Genomic DNA, 23,045 nt, shown 5'->3' with positions numbered 1-23,045 from the left:
AGATCTATTGTAAGTACCGTACCATATCAATAAACTATTATGAATTAAAAATTATTTGAATCAATATATATATGTCTTGTTTTAATGTTTTACTGATTTTTGCCACAGTTGAGACTTTATTATACAAAGGCAAATTAATTCAATAATTCATGTGTTATTTAAATTTTGTCCAATTTATTAATTTTTCATTAAAATTTTAATGCTAACAAACATTATACAGACCTATTAATAAAATTTAAAACTATCATCAATAAATTTTACAATTGACTTAAATCACCTATAATAATGTCACCATAATCAAATGTGTTGATTTTTGCCTCCATAGAAATAAACAAGAGTGCAAGAAGGCATGCATATACGAATTTTTTTTAAATATTCTAGTACATGTACTGTTTTACGTGAACAGCTGTGCATTCAGTCTTTTTAAAAACATGTTTTTCTCTTATTTCTAGACAGATTTTTATGATGTCTTTTTTCTATTTGTATATTATTTCTGGTATTTGAATTTGTTGTTTGGTTGTTAGGTTGCCGTTCTATAGTGTTGGACCCAACACTGGTTTTATTCATACTACATTGAGTCCTATATTCTCACACCTGATATTTAATGCAGCCAAAATTAATCTTTTTAGGTGCAAATCTAAAAGAAAGAATATGATAATATCCATAAGAGTTGCTATAATCATCACAAATGCACCTAATAATAAGATTTAATGTAAAAATACATGATTTAAAAAAATTATTTCAGAAACATCACTTTTCACCCGATGAAATTACAATCATGATATATAACAATCAAAAGTGTTGTTTTTCCAATTAATTGCATGAAATTAGACATTAATTACTGTTCCAGTCAATAAAGATATATGTAAAATGGAGAAGGAATGATAACTTGTGAACACCCACACTAAGTAATTACGTGTGACAGGTAATAATACAAAAGTGTGGGTGGAATATAATTCCTGATGTCCAGAAATTGATGGTCAAACAAGTAATACTATAGTACTGAATTGATTTAGGGGACAAATCCTGATAAATTTTTCACATTCAAATCTAAACTGGTCAAACTTGTTTCTCTGTCTGATTTTAACACAAGATAGAAGAAAAAAGTTTATTGCCGACAGTCTTGACACTGAGGCTACCCCTCCTCCCTTACATAAAAAAAATATTAAATTAGGAATGTGTCAACAATGCCAATGACAATGTTATGAAGGGACATAACTCAAATTAAGAAGCATGAAAGTGACGCTACCCAAATTTTTAATAATCATTGTGTTTAAGTTTTATGACATTTGGTTGGGGCAAACTTAAGTTAGAGAACAGAAACTCAGCTATTTTTCCGTTTGTAAAAGACAAAACTCTAGAACAGTAAAAAATATACCACCAAAATCCCTACTGTTAACAGTCGAAGTAAATTCTTTTTCTGTTCAGCTTACTTTGAATTTCATACAGAAATCCCAACTCCATTAATTTACTGTTACTCAAAATATATCAAAATACTACATTTGTACATCCTGTGGATTGAAAATACAACTTTTACTATAATTCATTCACAAGATTATAGTATCGTCTGAGTTGCCTGACTATCCATTCACAATAAAAACCAATCTTGCTCCCTTCTAAACACCCCATTTTCTCTATAACCATTCTTAAGGTTTTTCCATTAATGTTCCAGACACAACATATTGATCAGAATTCCTGAACTAATATCTGCCATTGCTAATTCACCAGCTGAATTGACATCTTTGGTCAGAACACTATAATGGGCAATTCATCTCCCAATTTAATCAACTTGTAATACGGAAAATTAAAGTCACAACAAATGATTCTCAATATTGCTGGCATGAAGCATTGGCCTAGAAATCGGTAAAGAAGTTGATATTCCGATCAGCTGATATATATGCCTGTGTGTTACTACTTCTATTTATAAAGAGGAGGATGGTGATTTAGATAGATAGTTTTTGATTGGGTTTCTGTTGCTTAGTTTTTAGTTTTCTATGTTGTGTCCTCTGTACTTGTACTTGTACTTATTTGTCTGTTTGTCTTTTTTATATTTTTAGCCATGGCGTTGTCAGTTTATTTTCAATCTATGAGTTTGACTGTCCCTCTAGTATCTTTCGTCCCTCTCTTAAATTTAGGACTTTCATCTTAAATTAGTTTTTTTTCTATTTCAGTATCTGAAAGATTTCTTTTTCTCTTTATATAAGATGGCCAATATTTTTGCAATCAATTTTTTTTTAGAACACTCCAAGGTATAAAAGCAACTGAAGTGTATCCAATGCCAAGTAAAATTTAGTCCATCTTATAATTAAGTTTGTCTGTAGCAGAATATATGCTCTATTTTGTGGTTTTATATTTCTTTCAAACAGAAAACTTGACACTAAAACGTAAACTTAATTACGTAAACGTAATAAAAACAAGTATGTTGAAAAGCAAATCAATTTAGCGGTTTCTACTCACAGCTCAACTGGAATATAATATGATTTAACCATATTTCATAAACCTAATTGTCCATATATAAAATGGATTTTTACTCTTTGCTTAAAGTACCAGTTTATATTTTCAACCGTAATTTTCAAAAACGGAAGATTTTTCACTTTTTTTTTCAGACTTAATTTTAATATACAATGTAATACTGTATTTCCACAATGATAAAAGTGGAAACGTTTGTCATGAGAAAGAAAAATTCAATTATTTTTTTTATCTAAGTAAATTTAAATCTACTTTAATACAATGTACCATATACTATTCCTTGCTTTTGTGATCACATTTACAAACAAATACCTTTGTTTATGGCTAGCAAATAATGATTTGGCAAATATTTTGCAGAGAAAAAAATGCTGTTTACCTTTTTAAACATTTGAAGAATGGGAAAAATATATTAATGGAGTGTGTTCAAATTGGGTTGGCAAGGTAAAGAAAGATGTAACAAAACTTCAAGGAATATTATGTCCATATATAGGGTTTTTTTAAGTTTTGGGAAAATGTTAATAGTTGATCAACAGGAAATAATTAATTATTGACTTAGTACAAGCACTTTAAAATGAAAGTGGTGTGTTAATCATGTTTTACTGTTAGAATAGAGAAAGGAGACTGGGTGTGTGAAAAAAAACAACAACCTGACCAAAGAGAAGAAAATAGCCCAAGCCTGAAGGCCAACAATGGGTCTTCAACCCAGTAAAAAAAATCCAGCACCCTGAGGTGGGCTTCAGCTAATTTCCCATATGTATGACAGTAATTTCAGAAAACAACGGCTACAATTTTGTGGTACTGACTGTAGTATTGCCCCCTTAAGAGTATAATAATAAATTCCTAGCCAGGTCAAACAATGGATGGATAGATGGATATGTGTACAATATCCAGTGTCAAACAATGGATGGATAGATGGATATGTGTACAATATCCAGTGTCAAACAATGGATGGATAGATGGATATGTGTACAATATCCAGTGTCAAACAATGGATGGATAGATGGATATGTGTACAATATCCAGTGTCAAACTTTTACATACAGAACAGGACAAGTCACATCTTGATATTATAAGAATATCAGAACCCTGCTTTGTATTAGACCATCATGCGGAGCCACAATTTTAACTTGCTAAAGTTCACAATGTTTGCAGGAAGAGAGCCAGTCATTACTTTGGGGTAAAAGTAGTCGGGTGGGAGTCAAGGCAACCTAATAAGAGTTTCAATTTGATTCATCTGTAATCAGTCTCAATAACAAACAAATTGAACACTGGAGATGATAGGAGAGATCTATGGATCTGATATTTCAAGATTTACTATTTCCCAATCTTTGTTGGAGTGAATTTCAAAATAAGTGAGGTAATTTTTTGGGCATATGATTAAGGGTTTTAAGAATAGTTTTTACCATGACCTCTTATACCATCCAGCTAAATTAAACTTTCAAATAATTCATTTAATTTTGTAGAAAAGTACAAAAAAGTCGAATGTGTTTTGAATATTAGATACATGAATTGAGACAAAAGCTTAGCAGTGACATAAAAAAATGAAAATGAATCTGTCAAAAAAAGATAAACACTGAATTGGTATTCTATCATGTTCAAGCTTTTCATACTAGGTGGACAACTAACATTCAGTAGATTTCGAGAAGGCTGCTGATAGGTCAAAATAAGGAACATTAAATTCAAATACTGTGGTTTCATTATTATTCGTGGGATACCATTTTTTCGTGGTTTATGTGAGTACAGGTAAACCACAAACTTCAATAGTTAATAAAGTACAAATTTTCTATACACTTGTATGTATACGTTGACTAAACCACGAAATAAAATATCCACAAAAAAATCGTAAAAATGAATGAATCCACACTGAGTAAATTTCAACGTAAAAGAAGAGTCTTTAAGTTGAGTTAATGTAAATGTATTTTGTCATAGATTTTCACCCCATCCCCTTCCATTTTTACCTAATGTAAATTTCTTAAAATGGCAACATTTTTATATATACAAAAACTCTTTTCCAACAGAATTTGCAGAATTTTCAATAAATGGAACAGACAAAACAAGTATTAATAATCTTACCTAATTCTAAAAGGCATAAAATCCTTTGTTGTATTTAACACTGCTGAGAAAATGGAATTCTATCTAACTGTGACCCTACCTAGATCTAGTGACATACCTGACATTTTAAATACCTATGTTATACCTATGTCTGTACTTGTTACAATCAATGGCTCATTCATGGTGTCTCGTGTATTGGATTTGTGTTCACTGTTGCATGCCCAAGATTAATAATAAAATTGTGTATTGAAGTTAACAGTACCATGTAATTTGTATTATAACATAAATGAAATAAGGGTGGAGTAGATTAAAAAGGGGGGAAATCACACTTGAAGTTACGGTCCTATTTGTGTTTTACTCAGTTGCCCCTTTTAACCTTTTTAAAATGTAAATAACATTATGGATGTTTAGTATTTTAAATGAAAAACCAATTTCGATCCATTAAAAGGGAAGAGAAGAATTACTGTTATTCAAAATCAAAAGCCAATGTGATTGATTGATAGCCATTTTACTATATGTTCAGTGGCAAATATTTCATGCATATTTTGAGACAAAAAAAGAAATCAAATTGTGAACTCATAAAAAATCATATAACCCCCATTCCAAGAGGGTGATTCCTGTATACATTTACAGGGCCACTACAGCATATCTGAAGACATGTGATTTTGACTTGTTTCCAGGGGAACTCCTGCTTAAAGAAGAACAAATAAATGTTGACCCCACTATCAAGACATGTGATATTAAGTCTTGTTTTTTTCTTCAAAAGTTATCATGAATCTGATGTTATCAAAAATGTCATGATATTTGAACTGAACTTCCTCAATATTGATCAAACATCCTATTGGCAGCTGTTATCAGAAATAGGAGGAAAAAATAATTTTGTTGACTGTAGGACATAACAGCAAGCCATTACAACCCATTTATTTGATAAAATAAACATAGAGAAAATCTTATTGAACAGCTTGTTTTAAATGAATGAGTAAATGAAAATCAACAACCCAACTTCCTTCTAATATGGTTCATGTTTACCATAAAGTACACTATTGATACAGGACGGATATGATCATGCACTGCTGTTGTATTATGCAAGGAAACTTAATTTTACGTTTTTCCGTTTTCATTTCTTCACTATTCGGATGAACTTATTAGGTAGCGGATTGTGTCAGCATAATTAAAGTAGAAAGAAACCCAAAATAAAATGTGTAATAAATGCAAACAATGGTTTGATCTATTGATAATTTGATTTTTAATGCCACATTCAGCACAATGTTTATTTATAGTGCTGGCCTGAGAGTGCTTATTGGTGAAGAAGCCAGAGTGACAGAAAAGAACCAGGGACCTATCAAAAGGCAATCCTAGTCAATTAACACTGGTGTTGAATGCACCTGCCATGTGCATGTCTTTTTAAAATAGATGTGCAATGGTAATCAAACTTTCAATTTTTGATTTTCCCGCTTTTTTTTTGAACTCATATTTGAACAGGGTCTATTCATTTCTCTCATGATATGCAAAAAAATTGCTGTCATATAAAAACTGCCTAAGGAATAAAATGACACCATAGAGTCTTACAAATTCCAAAATAATGCTATACAACTTAAAACTCTTCAAACCAAAAAGCCTACCAGCACTGGCACTTATAGCTACCATATGAGTTTTTTTACAATTTTGTCAAGTTTCATTTATTTGCACGGGAATACAGTCTAACCTCCCACACTTTTCAATACACATTAAACCCACTGTCAGGACAAAAAATTCACAATAGAATTTCCCAGGAGATCCATACATCAAAGTTAGACATCAAATTCTAATAATAGAGAAAATAGTATGCCTGAAATACTCAGAATCCCACAAACAATGCAACATCAGAACTATAAATCAAAATAAGAAATTAAAAAAAAAGTTATTTTTTAAATTGATTCTGAAGGCAAAGATATATATTATAGAAGAAATAGATGTCCCTTAACCAAAATCTAATGCAGTTCTATGCTCTGAACTTGTTGGAATAGTATATGACAAATGTACTAACTCACAATCTACAATATTAGAATGTTTGTCTACTGATTCCTTTGCTACAGATTTTGATCTATGATCAGTGGCGGATCCAGAAATTTTCATAAGTGGGGCCCACTGACTGACCTAAGAGGGGGCCCGCTCCAGTCACGCTTCAATGATTCCCTATATAAGCAACCAATTTTTTCCCCAAAAGGCCCCCCCCCCTAAATCCGCCTCTGATGATCATCTATGTTGTTAAGCTAATCGTCCTTTAAAATTTGAAATGTAAAATCGACATGCTTAATGGGGTCCTCTGCAAAAAGTTCAGACTTGAATATGATTATAACCCCCAAATAAACCTTTTTTAGCAGGGTCCTTTGATATCTCAAAAATGTAAATACAATATATAATATATCTTCAAAACTTGAATTGAGAAAGATTTTTCAATTCAAATGTGACTTGAAAGTCTTACACCAGCATCCATATGAAATTATGATTTACACATGCCTTTTTGAATTCCGAGACTGAAATTAAGAAAATAAATATCTTTTTATCATGTTTATCATCATTGGCATTTGGGTTGATAAGTAGCTCCCCCACAGGACAAATTTATAAAACCTTCATTTTGACAAATTGATTAAAACAGTCCTGAAATAAACCCACACAACAATTGTTCCAATGAATGAACTGAGCAAAGACACTATGAATTAACTTTATTTAGCCTAAAACAAAAGTATGTAAGGTACATTCCCTGTACATATTTAATGACCTTGTTTGCTTGTCACAAGCAATTTTATACTACTGTCATTACAAATTAATCATCCAGCTTGAAATCCTTTTCACAAGTTCTTAGTTTTATTTCAATCGTTTCACAGATATTTAGTAACACTTCATACTCAATTCAATTCAAATGCAAATATTTCTCATTGACAAACTTTAAAAGTACATTTGGATCATAGTTCAAATCTAACATGGCAATAAAATCAAAATTGCTCCATGAAACAGAAGAACAAACAGTTCACTATGTCAACTGTATGTTTTCCTATTTAATTTGAATTTCAGCGCTGAATGCATTTACCGGTATATGTGATCTCTGCACCAAGTGAACTCAAATCACAGTTTTATTTACTACTTTTCCTGGGGTTTCCCATGATGCCAGTACTTTTATAGTACTTTTCTAAAAATGTACTGAGTGTCCTTGTCAACTATGAGTTGGGTCATTATGATGTGTCACACCGGAGCTTTTGATGTTGGGTCATTATTTAGCCTGTGGTAAATCATTATTTGTACATGTATACCCAGTTACCCTTAAGTAGGCATAATCAACACTTCACCACAAATAAACAACACCATGAAACTTCTTGTAAATGTTCACTCAACCTTGGTATCCGTTACAAGTACTCCAAAACATCCAAATATTTACATCATTTTCATATTATCTGAGATTTCATGACTCATATTTTACTTATCTACCCCTCTTTCAATAACATTTTTTTTTCCAATACCTACCATCTGCTTACAGAAATTTTTATCATCTTTCAAAGAAGTATATATAATATTAATTAGTTATAAAAATATAATATATCAATATATGTAAAAATTAATAATGCTTCGTCACATGTTGTATACACAAAGCCTACAGGCCTACTGATCCAAGGGGTCAAATTGTAATAGCAATATTATTACTATTAAATAATTTTGGTCAATATAGATAGATAAAAGTTTTCAAAAGGACATTAGAATGCATGAATGCCATAGTAGCATTTTTACGAATTTGAGGTAAACTTCATAATCTTCACCCACCACCCTGGGGGATGCACACATTTCCATTTTCATCCAATAATGTTTAAAACCTACATTTATTGAATGAACCTTCCAAGTCAAATATTTAAAGGTTATAATAGACCTGAATTGGTTTTATTCAAGCTCTGACTGATTCAACAATTCAATTATAAAACTTAGAAAAACTTACTTATATATGACCTGGCATCTAAACTCTTGATGTGTGGACATGACCCAACCAGAACGATATAACTTCTACAAGTTATGAACTAAGATCAGAATGAATTCCCTAGTAAATTTTTTGAAAATGATGTTATCTCCACAAAATAGTATGCATAATCCTTTAATATAGAAAAAAATACCCACACTGGAAACAAGTAGCAAAAGGATAAAATAGCAAGCAGTTCAAAAATTCTTAATCAATTTTATTTTCCAAAAAATGATTTTATAAATACATTGTAGTACTACATAAAAAACTGCAATGAATGGTGAATGTGCAAAATTTAGTACAAAGCCCCTAAGTCAGCAAAAACTATGTTTAATTCCGACACGATTTTTGAAGTAGGGTCACAGAAAATGGGTCAAAATTATAAAAATAAATTTTTAGGTATGTGGCTAAATTAAGAATTAATGTTAATGCATCAAATCTGACAATTTTATCTTCAATGTGTTTTAATAAAATACATAAATCCTAAAAACTGCATTTCAATTTAATCTGAATTATTTGACTCAATATTAATTTTGACAGATACTCTTAGGTTTATAAAAGGATCTACAGCAATAATTCCTTTGAAACTAGTCAGTACTAGTCTGTATCTTCAGATCCAACTACACAAGCATAAAAAATGAACAAAACTTGAGCCTTACTACAAAGCTTGGCTGCTGATCAAAGATGTTGAGCAGTCAAGGCCATATTTTAAGGCTATTCACTGGTTCCTACTGTTTCCTGCTACTTTCTATCCTACTTTTATACCTCTAGCATATCTATACTTTACTATACTATACAAGATGGGTGCCACATGTGGAGCAGAATCTGCTCACTCTTCAAGAACACCTGAGATCAGTACCCCCAGTTTTTGGTGGGGTTCATGTTGCTAAGTCTTAATTTTTTTATAATGTTGTGTTTTATGTACTTTTGCTTGTCTCTTTCTTTTTTAACCATGGTGTTGTCAGTTTATTTAATTTCGATTAATGTTTTTGAATGTCCCTCTGGTATCTTACACACTTCTTTAAGAAATAACACTACTCAACTTCCTTAAATCTATAATGTATAGGTCAGGATCATTTTTTTTCCAATTCAATATAACTATTTCGAAATCAATTCCCCTCCCCAATTTTAGCTGAGTAAGAGACACTCTTTACTGCAAAAGCATAAATAAACTGGGTTTCAGTACTTTAATGTCAAAAAGCATTAATTAAAAAAATCCTATTTATAATGTTTGAATTATGTATTACAACATCTAACATTGTTTTCACCGACAGAGTTGAAATAAGTCTTTAAGTAGTACACCAGTAACACCCTGTGATAACTTCATTATGTAAAAGCTGATTTAGAGGATTTAAATTTCAAAGTATTCATTGCCTATCTCTCCTTGATCTACGATCATCAATCTTTTTTTCTATTTCCAAATCTTCAGATATGGTCGTGACAATGCAAAAATCATTTGGTTAACAAAAGGTAAAATACTTGGGCAAAATGTCACGACTAAAATAGTATCAATGGTCAGTTAATTTTAGGTGTACACCCCTCATAGTTTGTATTGTAAAAATTCTGAATACGATTTTGGCTGTATTGTTCAGCGTTATTGTTCCGTTAATGATGGGTTGAAAAAATCTGACAGGTCAGACATCTTTGGAGCACTTAGCTCAAGTGTTAAAAAATGCCCCGATGATTTAAAACATTGTAAATAGAATCAAAAGAATCAAAAGAATTACATACACCATAATTTGTAAGACAAGAAAACTAAATTAGCTTAAGAATAAATGTATATAGATATAAGAAGGTGTGGCATGAGTGCCTATGAGACAGCTCTCCATCCAAGTCACAATTTGTAAAAGAAAAACCATTATAGATCAAAGTACGGTCTTCAACACAGAGTCTTGGCTCACACTGAACAGCAAGCTATAAAAGGCCCCCAAAAAACATCCAAACTATTCAAACCATATTATTTCAACATCTTTTTATATTTTGCTTCGAATTTAACAAACTTTTTACTTGGAGCAACACAAGTTTTATTTGTTCTATTTATCAATTTAATTCTTTTTTCTCATCTTAAATATTAAAAGGACAATTTATTCTGACTTAATATCTTTGAACCCCTTACATTTAAACAAATATACAAACACAATTACTCTTTGAAAGTAAAGATATCTGTTTTTTTTATATCAACTCTTTTCCATTGCCAAAAATCATGCAATGACGACATAAAAATAAAATATTGAAATTTTATTCTTGTCTTACAAATTATTCTTTAGCAAACTCCAATCAATAGACAAATTGCATCTAAATGCAGTTGTGACAGAAATAACAAGATTGGCATGCTTTTATGTAGTTAAAGTAAAATAATTAAATTCAAAGACATCAAAAGTTTAGTAATTCACTTCATTTAATGGCTGATTTATTGATTTTACTACAACTTTGAAAATAAAATTTGCATGTATCAATAATAGCACATCTATTTTTAATGCAATTACCTGCAAAGGTAAATCAAACATGTGAAAACCACATGCTTTGCTCCATTTGTGTCAATTTAACAATTTTACTATCATCTCCATATATGGTAGATTAACAAAGTCATGTGATCTCAGAAAATACAGTGGGTGAATGTGGCATGTTTGAAAGTCAAGGTTTCAGACCTCCAAAAAAGCAATTAAAATGTAATGATAGACTGCAAAATTCCACACCTGTCACATATTTTTTTCCCAAGCAAAATAATACACATTTTTTTTTATTGAATTTAGGTAAAGATGAGTCAAGTCAAGGCTGTGTCCATTTAACTTAAGTGTCATCTTGGTTGGGTTTTTTTATATAAAAAACTATTAGAATTTGCACTAATAAAAAATACTAAAATATTCATAGTAAAGAAAGTTTACCCTGTAACATGACAAAATAACACAAACATTTTTTGTATATTTTCCGTGTAATTTATCTGTCAAATAGTTTAGAGTTCTAACCTGGAGGTAAATGCATGTTAAAATTACGTAATATATTAAGATACCATAGCCCCATTCTTTACATGTAAATGAATTAACAAGTATGTCATAAAGACCTAGACACAGCACGGCACAAACTGTTTAAAACATGTAGTTGATATTTCATAGTGCATGAATGAGTCTCACCATGGGGTTTTTTGATTATGTGAATACTTGTGAATAAAAGAAACATGTATGGGATATAAAGTCAATGAGACAGCAACTTCACAACACAGGAAAACATCAACAATATCTCAATTTCAACATAAAATCTTGAATAACATACAATTGTCTTTACCATTTGTCCAACTCCAGGTGTGACTAAGCATTAACAGAGAATAGCATACACTGCCAACGATATCAACATCTTTAGGTATAAAAGAGGGATTGAATTTACTAGGGGTAGGGTGTTTCCCATCAAAACCATTGGTTACCCACAAAAGAGAGGATCAGAAATAAACAATATAAATTAATTATTAGTTAATTAAATACCATCCTTAAATAAATTCTAATAGTTTCTTTAAGTTACATAAAGTTCCAATCCTTTTTGATTACTTTTTGTATATCTCTTTCATATGAAGCTCCAATTCCTAGGCTATATGTTTGGCCCTTTTCCGTTACATTAGCTTTCAACGTTTTTGAATTTTCAATAATTTTGGCCTTATTTGAAGCATAATTGATGAGACATTAATGTGTATCTGATGAAAAAAATAGTGACTTTTTACTGTTACCTGTATGCACTATTTATGACGAAATTACAAAATATGTGTACATTGCACTTTATATTTTGAGATAAAATGATCACCATGACCCCTTTGTTACGAGCAGGCCTCATGAATGCAACGTCTCATTATATTAAAATGAACACCTATCGTACCAACGTGATGTGTTATAACAAGGCTCTGTTTAAAATTTTACAAATTTTAAACAAATTTTAAAACTACAAGATTTAATCTTTGAAAAAAATTACACAACTTCATTTGTTTTATTCTTTGTATGAAATCCTGCTGAATCATCATTATTTAAAGCAGATATAACCCCTTCACTTCAATACTATTATTCAAGAGACTTTTGAATTTTGACATTTTTACAATGTCATCGCAGGGTTGTAACAATGAAAAAGACCAAATTTCAACATGAAATTCTTAAAATAATCATCCTACCTGAACTATTAAATCACTATGCGAAAATTCCTCAACTAATAATTCCGAATCATATCTCGTACGAACAAAGTTTTCCCTCTTTTTTACCATCTGTTAAGTTAAAATTCAGGTCATGTCATTGTTGACATGAACAACCCGTGAGGTAAACACATTCCAAGGTGGGAAGATAATCCGAAAAAAGCTTATTTCCCGACCAAATCTCCAGGTAACTTATAACACAGTGAAGAATCTTATGCAAACCCAACCTTACAATTTTATTACAAGGCGATAATTCCTAAGGTCAATAAGTACACCTTTAAATCATATGGACAGGTAGAAATAACAGGTAAAACTCCAATACACATCCCTAAGGTAAACTTGATATAACATGAGAAAAGACTGAAGGGTGGACATTTCATTAATGTTACATATTTTCATTCATAAAAATCTCCTAATTTATGACCTCATTGTTGTCTACATTGTGGGACCCAATCTTAATATTAACTCTATTATCTAGGCTGGGAAAAATTAGCCATATATCACATTATTTCAATTGTAACATTCAATTACAACTGTTTACATAAAAACATCATGTCAAGTTGTTTAATTAAAAAAGATATTAATACAGTTAGAACATTAAAACCACAAGTACATTAGATTTATTGATTGATGTTTGTTGAAAGTCAAGTGGCAAATATTACATTTTCACTCAACTAGTTCACATTTATGTTTAGGGTCCAGCTGAAGCCAACCTCTGCGTGATGGATAATCGTGCTGTTTTCAAAACCAATTGTATGCCTTCAGCTGTTTTCTGCCCTTTGGTCTTTTTGACACATTCCGCATTTCCATTCTAAATCTTATTGTAGGATTAGAACAAATTATACAATAAAGTACTAGTTTTAAAAAAGTGAGTTAGCCAAGATGAAGGGCAGGAAATTTTTATTGCAACTACCGAAAGAAGGTAAGACATATGCCTTGTAAGCTAAAAGGTCTTTAATGTGCAGATTGAGTGTTGAATTCTTCTTACACAAGGATTAAAATTCAATCCCATTTTGACTAGAAGTTTCATACCAAACATTATAAAAAAGATGAACCCCCTCGTGGTTTAAGTGTTGCAATGGTTGAAGTTATAAGGATGGCTAACATTCAGACGGTGGTTATTATACCAGTCTTTCATTAGCTTTCCCAGAATGGTTTCTATGAATAGGAGGAGAGATAGTTTCAAAGAGATTAGCTTTCCCAGAATGGTTTCTATGAATAGGAGGAGAGATAGTGTCAAAGAGATTAGCTTTCCCAGAATGGTTTCTATGAATAGGAGGAGAGATAGTGTCAAAGAGATTAGCCTTACCAGAATGGTTTCTATGAATAGGAGGAGAGATAGTGTCAAAGAGATTAGCTTTTCCCAGAATGGTTTGTATGAATAGGAGGAGAGATAGTGTCAAAGAGATTAGCTTTCCCAGAATGGTTTGTATGAATAGGAGGAGAGATAGTGTCAAAGAGATTAGCTTTCCCAGAATGGTTTGTATGAATAGGAGGAGAGATAGTGTCAAAGAGATTAGCCTTACCAGAATGGTTTGCATGAATAGGAGGAGAGATAGTGTCAAAGAGATTAGCTTTCCCAGAATGGTTTCTATGAATAGGAGGAGAGATAGTGTCAAAGAGATTAGCTTTTCCCAGAATGGTTTGTATGAATAGGAGGAGAGATAGTGTCAAAGAGATTAGCTTTCCCAGAATGGTTTGTATGAATAGGAGGAGAGATAGTGTCAAAGAGATTAGCTTTCCCAGAATGGTTTGTATGAATAGGAGGAGAGATAGTGTCAAAGAGATTAGCCTTACCAGAATGGTTTGTATGAATAGGAGGAGAGATAGTGTCAAAGAGATTAGCTTTCCCAGAATGGTTTGTATGAATAGGAGGAGAGATAGTGTCAAAGAGATTATCTTTCCCAGAATGGTTTGTATGAATAGGAGGAGAGATAGTGTCAAAGAGATTAGCTTTCCCAGAATGGTTTGTATGAATAGGAGGAGAGATAGTGTCAAAGATATTAGCTTTCCCAGAATGGTTTTTATGAATAGGAGGAGAGATAGTGTCAAAGAGATTAGCTTTCCCAGAATGGTATATATGAATAGGAGGAGAGATAGTGTTAAAGAGGAAGCAACAACTAACACAATAAAACCAAAGAAATCAGTCACAGGACAAAATGTTTCAAGACAAGTTAAACCTAAACAACAAACATGTTCACCTTATGTTACCATTCTATATATCAAGTATAGTTGACCTATTGCTTATATCGACATTATAATGAGACCTTGAACCTTGAAAATTAGGTCAATTCCAGATGAACTCTCAGTCTCATATGTACACCTGACAATCTGATCACAGATTCCTTTAAAGAGGTCTGCAATGTGATGTCAATCTTGTCTGATGGATTTTATACCTTGCAAAGATTATAAATACCACAGTTAATTGTCTCATTAATTATAATTACTGAAAAAAAACCACTTAACTAGAGTTTTTTCAAGCAGTTCCTAAACCATAAAAGTAAGGTCAAGGCCAACAGACATTTGCCAGAAGAAACTTATGAACATATTATTTACATGATATAATGTATCAAGGTCTTCTATGTTCCATTATATAAAGCTACATGTACATGCAATAATATTACTTTATTCCCTTAAGCCAAAAACAGCTTATAGGATTTACATAGTATAAATATTTGATAGATAATACAGAAAGAGCTAATATCAAGGCTTGATTAGCATCGCTTTGTCTCACAGGCCAGACAACTTTTTTAGAGTTGACATACCTACTCATCAAAATATTAAATGTCTAGCATTTAACTTTATTAATCAAATAAATGTTTAGCCAATTATGAAGAAATTTTACCAATACATTTTGTACTAATTTCCCTTAAATGGTTTTATACTATTATTTGCAATTTCACTAAAATCCATTAGAAGTTTTCATGATGATTGCAACTAGAGGCTCTCAAGAGCCTGTATTGCTCACCTGACTCTACTTGGGTTTTTGAAATCATATAAAAAAAGATAAAATTTGGCTACCAGGTAACAACACTTGGCCAGCACCTCATAAGGAAAGGAACATTCATGCTATGTTTGATTTCATTCAATTCAGTAGTTCTCTAGAAGCAAGACTTTTGTATGCATTGTCTCTAGGGTCCTATGTTAAACTAATCCCCCCCCCGCTGGCAGCCATTTTGGATGATAGATCGGCTACAAAGGATCGACACTTGGTCAGCACCTCATAAGGAACATTTATGCTATGTTTGGTTTCATTCCATTCAGTGGTTCTTTAAAAGAAGTCATTTGTATGTATTTCCCATAGGGACCTATGTTAAACTTAGTCCCCCTGCTGGCGGCCATCTTGGATGTTGGATCAGCGACACTGTAACAACACTTGGTCAGCATCTCATAAGGAACATTCATGCTATGTTTGATTTCATTCCATTCAGTGGTTCTCTAAAAGAAGACATTTGTATGTATTTCCCATAGAGTCCTTTGTTAAACTAAGCCCCCCACTGGCAGCCATCTTGGATGATGGATCCGCTACAAAGTAACAACCACTTGGTCAACACCTCATAAGGAACATTCATGCTATGTTTGGTTTTATTCCATTCAGTGATTTTCTAAAAGAAGTCATTTGTATGCATTTCCCATTAGGTCCTATGTTAAACTAAGTCCCCCGCTGGTGGCCATCTTGGAAGATAGATCAGCTACAAAGTAACAACACTTGGTCAGCACCTCATAAGAAACATTCATGCCATGTTTGGTTTCATTCCATTCAGTGGTTCTCTAAAAGAAGTCATTTGTAAGCATTTCCCATAGGGTCCTATGTTAAACTAAGTCCCCCTCTGGCGGCCATCTTGGAAGATAGATCGGCTACAAAGTAACAACACTTGGTCAGCACCTCATAAGGAGCATTCATGCCATGTTTGGTTTCTTTCCATTCAGTGGTTCTCTAGAAAAAGTTCAAAATGTAAAAAGTTAACGACGATGACGACGGACGCCAAGTGATGAGAAAAGCTCACTTGGCCCTTTGGGCCAGGTGAGCCAAAAAATGGACCAGTCGTAAATGTCTGCTGATCCATTCACTGTTAGTTGAAAAAGGTTCCTTCAGGGTTTGAATTTATTTCACTTCATCTGTTTTTTTTCATAAAAATTAAAAACAATGTCCATTATATAGATTAAAAGTAAACATGACCTCTGTCTGATTTTTTTTTTATCAAGCTCAAAACAAATATATGTAATTCTTTACTCTAAAATAACATATTTTTAAAGTTTGCTTTAAATGGATTTCAAGACTCTCAGGAAAAAGTCCAGTCAATCAGAAATCAGAGTAGCATGCATGTTTACTTTTCAGACCCAAAGTAAATAGTATTACATTTCTGTCTATTTTGGTCTTATTATGTTCAGAACTCTTCAAGAAGATCAAAATGTGAAATGTTATCAATGAGTGAAAATTGTCAACAGACAGACACACACTGATGGCAGTAGGTCATCTTGGGTTCTCTTCACAAAAAATCTTACAACAAAAGTGATCATATGATATACTAAAATGTAATTGACTTACCACTATTTTTTCTTGTATGTTTTTTTCGTATAAAGAGACCCTGGCCTTTGCATCACTATCACATTTTCAACATTATATTTCTATGCAAGATTAAAAATAGTAATTGTTTTTATTTTATATTGTTGGAAAGAGTCTCTGCTTCATGTTTTTAGGGAATCTTTTAACATGTACCTGGTTTTATTGTAAACTGGGTACACAAATATGCATGCACTAGACATCTTCCGTCATCATTAAAATGCTGACTGATATGACATTCCTTACTCCTACAAATGCAAATTTGTTAAAAAAAATAATCTCCAATGGAAATTTTACCCTATTCAATATGTGGGAAATCTGGTACCCTAACAAAGCAGCATAAAATTTCTGACAGATGACATTGGAGATAGGAGATGCTTTCTATATCCAACTTTTCACCACTGAACAATCATTTTAGAATTACAATACTACAAAGAAATAAAATGCAAATTAAATGAATATTAAATACTAAAGTTATGTAATACTAAAATTCATCTCGAAATATAATAAATTGGACTGTTTCAATGGATCTTTTCTCTGAAAATCAATTTAAGTTGTCCTAGGCTAGTACACAGTTACACCTTGTACTACAAAATTCTTAAGAACACATCAGCGCACAATTTATATATTGGAAAGGTTAGAAGACAGACGATTTATCAAACTTTAAAGGTGCAACACAGGTAAAATCATGACTCAACAGATCAGTTAGGTGACATCAATGCATCTCTCAAGAGTAATATTGCCAATGATTGGACCAAAAAGTTATCAAAAATGACCTTTGCAAGTACAGGAAAGTCATTTGAAGAATGCAATTTTTTCCCTGAATTTGCTTCAGCCAAATTATTATTTGCTTAAATGTTAGGATATATATAATTTTCTTTTAATTTGCATATAAGATCACTTTACATGATCTTCAGATAATTCGTTATTTTTTGTTGACTTCAAAGACTTAAGTTAATATTTCTTAAAGTGAACAGAAAGGTTGTTGTTTAAAACACTATTTTTTTTCAATGTCACAGTCAGGGTGAATCCATGATTTTTGAAAGGGGGAAGGGTCATAATTCCTGATAATTGAATAGAAAAAAATAATAATTGAACAATATACATGTATACTTAAAATCTATATTCCTGAAAAATGTGGAATTTTTGGCAATAAAAAAAGGGATCTAGAGTGTATCCCCTTTTTATTGACAGCTACATGTGTAAATCATAAGAATCTTTACCTCAACAATATACTTGCTTAGTCCCCCTGTTATGTTACATATGTTACTATTAGGTACACATAAACGGCAGTATATCATAGTAACTTTTCAGAAATTATTCCACACACCTGTGTAGGTTTAATATGAAACTCATTATTTCATTTTTGTTCACAATTTAAATTGAGTCTATACTATAAAGCAATATAAAAATGACAAAATTCAACCATTATTTACATAATCTTCCCATTAGTCAAATAATAAGGCTACTATTTATACTACAACTTTAAGTAATTTTATCCAGGTGTAGACATTTGAGTGTTAAAAAATACAGGTAACAATAGAAAAATATGACCTTGACCCAATAATTCACAGTCTTCTGATCTTTTTGAAAACCTAATTAGAATTGCTGAACACCTTTAACAAAAACTTAGATGATGCTAGACACGAAAGCCCCTTTAGACTAATGTGTGAAAACCGTGTCCTATTGACTGTAGTATCGCGATGTAAAATCCTGTCCTATTGACTGGAGTATCGCAATGTAAAATCTTACTACAGATGTGCGTTAATTAACATGTCAATAACGACAGGTGAAAGGTCAAATGATAATTGGACGAAAAGATATTTATGCCTTCTACCATGTACTTTAAAAAGAAAATAATCTCCTCTTTTCAATAAAAGAAGATGTTCAAATATGATGTACTTGAAAGCATATTATTAAATTTGAAGGCAGGCGAGTGATTTGCATACTACTGTAATATCGATAGGCTTAGCAAAAAAAACTTAAACAAGAAACAAGTAACCAGAGCACTACATGTACCTTGCTTCAACACTTCACCACCCCCCCCCCCCCCGCCCTAAAAAACCAACAAAAACACAATGGGGGGGGTTGACATAAATTGATGTTTGTGTACAATAAAGTGCAGATTAAAAGACTTTTAACTATTTGGTATCCACAATAACTTGTGCCTCTATCATCAGACTTATATATTTCATGTTTAATTTGCAATTTTTATAAGAATTGTTCAAGAATAATAATCTTGTTTATTTATCTATAGCCTGCATTTGCAAATATGGCCTCAATATGAATGATTGGTTTAGCATGCTTTAATATAGAAATAAATAGATGTGGTATGAGTGCAAATTAGAGGCGCAGCAGGACCTTTTTCTGGACATTGGGATCAGGTGTTTTTAAGCTCGGGATTTCGGGATCAGGACCCCTCCGACCCCCCTCCCCCAAATGAGACAACTATCAACCAAAGCTCAAATAAGTGAGTGTAAGCAATTATAGAAAATTGTATGGTCTTCAACGTTGAGAAAACCCCATACCTTATGGTCAGCTATAAAAAGACCTTGACATGATAATTATATCAATTGAGAAAACTAATCATAATTTTCAATGAAAAGTGTCTAAAAAATCCAGCACCGAGTCAGCCATGTTTTTGCTGGGTTTTTTTTCTTTCTTGTTTCCATAGCAGAAGATGTTTATTTGACCTTTCCATCACGCACATAGTAGTTAGTGTAAAAATCAAGCTATATATATGTACTCACAATATAAATCTACTTATTTGACTAAGATTGTGGCAACATTATAAACTTTTATTTCATTCCATCATTTACTATGAGTTCTGTATTAAGTTGATATTAGACGTTGTCAATAGTATGGTTCAAAACAAACTGTCATAAATACTCTCAGTTTATTGCTCACTCAAAAGTCAGATGACCTTTGTCAATGAATCAAAACATCTCCATTCATTGAATTAAAAAAACTCAGAACCTTTAATCTTAAAGGTTAAGGGATGTTAAATTGGTTTTCTTTTAAAATTTGTGAAAAACAATAACAATACTGAAAAAAACAAATACTTATAATACAAGGTCATTTCACAAATATGAAACAAAAAGATTTAAACATCCTATCAATAAAGATTACCTACTACTGCATGTTGTGCAGAAAAAATTCTGGAAAATCCATAGAAATAATTTTACAAAATTTATCCAAAATGCAGTTTTTCTCTTAAACAAAGTGAAAACGATCACGAAAACTTCAATATCAAAACCTCCATTATGGTCCTTCGATGGCTTATTTCCTCGTCATGAGAGAACACTAAAACGTGGAGTGTTTACAAGTTAAAGTGTGTGTTTACAATGTGTAAAGGGCCACACTTCCTGACGTATACAATATTCTGAAGTATTATTACTTGTTAATTGGCCATGTTAAAGAGGACAAACTCAATTTCCTTCAATTAATTAACAGAAACTGTGAAGATACACTGCTTGCACTAGTAATTTCAATATAGAATACCTTAGTTAGTGGGATATTTTGTTTTGAATATTGTGACATAAAAGCATCCCAGCTTAGATGGTGAATGTTTAAAAAAAATGGCTGCTATATGACATAATGTTTCAAAGACACAATGAAAGAGGTGCTTTACATGTCTTTTTAATTTCATGTTGAAACACACACAAATTGTCTTCATTGAATCCATTGTTTTAACTTGTCCAGAATCCGGACAAATTAATTTAAAAAAAGTCATATTAATTTAATGAACTTATATTTTATTTCTAATTTAATCAACTAATACAAAACAATTCATAAATACTTTTATTTGGTGGCATTGAGCTGTTTTTCGCTCTTTGGTTTGGTTGTTGTCTCTTCAACACTTTCCCCATTTTATATAATTATTTTCAAATTTAGACAAAATCAATTATTTCAAATTAAATATTAAACTACTGAATGCTGAAATGTCTAAGGACATAACAGATATACATTAAAGTCATAAGAAACCTCAAATTAAAAAAAAATATGCATATGTTTTTTATAACTAAATGAATAGTTTTCATTATACAACTTATGTACATATACTTTTTTTCTGAGGAAAATTCTTTAATTTGTCCACATTTAGAAGAAGTTTACTTATTTTTAATTGCTTGCTTCCAGGAAGCAATTCGCCGACATATTTTCCGTATTCATAGTGACCCGAGCGTAGCCCTACTCGTAAAAATCCGGTGATCGCAATACGCATGGATCTGTCATTGAAATAAACAAATATCTGATTATACATGTTAAACACGTGCTCAATACCCATGCTTTTCGTGATTTGTTTACTATAAGGTGATAATCGGTAAAACTCGGCTTCAAAACACGGCATTTAATGAGCAGCCATATTTGTTAAATCGTAACAAACAGAGAGAAAAAAAAATGACGATTATATGATATATTTGCGAAAATAATGATAAAATCAATGATTATATGATATATTTGCGAAAATAATGATAAAATCGTGCACAGAGGACTTAGTTTATGATATATGCATGCATTGGTTCAAGAATTAGATAAACATTATTTTTCACCACTCACTCGTTTCATATGACTTTAATGATTCTGTACTACAAAAGTCAACGACATATTTATATCTATTTGTACTCTATAAACTGTAACAGGAACAGTAGAATATAAATTTGAAAAGTGTAAATTCGATGCTTTATTACTACAGGTTCACATAGTTATATAATTCCTATGAGTAGTTGTCATAATACTAGACACTTAAATATGCACTGCCTACTTTTACAGAGTATTATAACAACAATATAAATCATACAGATGTCCAAAAAAGTCAAAACAATCAATATTTCATGTCTGATCCAAAACTATAGTAATTACATTCACAAATTTGTATGTAATTATATACCAGAAAAAATTATCCTCCAGGGATAATCAGGTTATATATGGAATCAAAGATAATGAAATAAAGTGGGCTTATTACGTGACAATAATAAACGTATTAATAAGCCACTAAAGAGATGAATTATACTCTAAAAGCATACCTGAGCTTCTATTGTAACACCTGTTGTATTACCAAATAATACATAGTATTTACAATTTCTCTACTATATATACTATTTCTGTACTACAAGCTTCCTCCTGTAGTACTACATATTCAAATATAAATAGGTCATGATAAACTTGCAGAGGTCAGGGTACTATAAAGTTTGCTGATAAATATTTATATCTTCCTGCTTTCATTTTAACAATTTTAACTATATATTTATTCAAAAGCTGTTAAATTGCAATAAAGTATCTAAATTAAGATTTAAGCAGTAAACATGAAGGGTTAACTCTATCTTTAGAATTTCAATAGTGGGTCAATTATACCAAGATATGTGTTTTGGTAATGTAGTTAACTGTGGATCATTATTAATTGTTGGATAACATTTTTTTGTGTGGATTTCCTTGAAAACAAGCAAAGTGCTAATTAAGATATTCAAAGAATTACAAATATTCTATAGGCATGTATGCAGACCTTTTGCAAAACCATGACAAAAAAAAAAAAAAAAATCAAATATGCACAATTTCAAAATGCAATTTTTCCTCGATTTGTAAATATTTTGCCTTACAGGTCACATTTTTTTGTACGATAAAGATAACTTACAATAATAAGCAGTATCCCAGTCAGAATGAATTATCTAATCAGATTAACTAGGAAGTAAATCCCTTTGTCACCACAATTTTAAGATTCTGAGTATCCTTAAATTTTGTGTGATGATGAAATAATCAATTTTATACATCTTCATCCTACTTGAAAATTTAACACAATACATGTATGTATGTACTTT

The 23,045-nt window shown here is 31.5% G+C and overlaps 1 protein-coding gene across 8 annotated transcripts in view; it reads right to left on the bottom strand.

Annotated features, from left to right (window-relative positions):
* LOC139523965 (uncharacterized) overlaps positions 1-23,045 on the bottom strand; it is a 76,022-nt gene that overhangs the window by 9,769 nt on the left and 43,208 nt on the right. The window contains exon 1 of one of the 8 annotated variants that reach the window (XM_071318458.1): positions 20,362-20,577. The exons of 5 other annotated variants lie outside the window; for them this stretch is intronic. The gene's annotated coding sequence lies outside the window, so the exon portion shown is untranslated. Of the gene's footprint in view, positions 1-4,542; positions 4,685-12,650; positions 12,907-20,361; positions 20,578-23,045 lie in introns of those variants that run through there. 2 more of the 8 variants (XM_071318461.1, XM_071318460.1) reach the window with 2 other exon arrangements.

Source organism: Mytilus edulis, chromosome 5 (genome assembly GCF_963676685.1).
Source record: "Mytilus edulis chromosome 5, xbMytEdul2.2, whole genome shotgun sequence".
In the NCBI taxonomy this organism is placed as follows: Eukaryota; Metazoa; Mollusca; class Bivalvia; order Mytilida; family Mytilidae; genus Mytilus; species Mytilus edulis.
The sequence above is the reverse complement of the archived record's forward strand: the minus strand, read 5'-3'. Positions and strand labels throughout refer to the sequence as shown.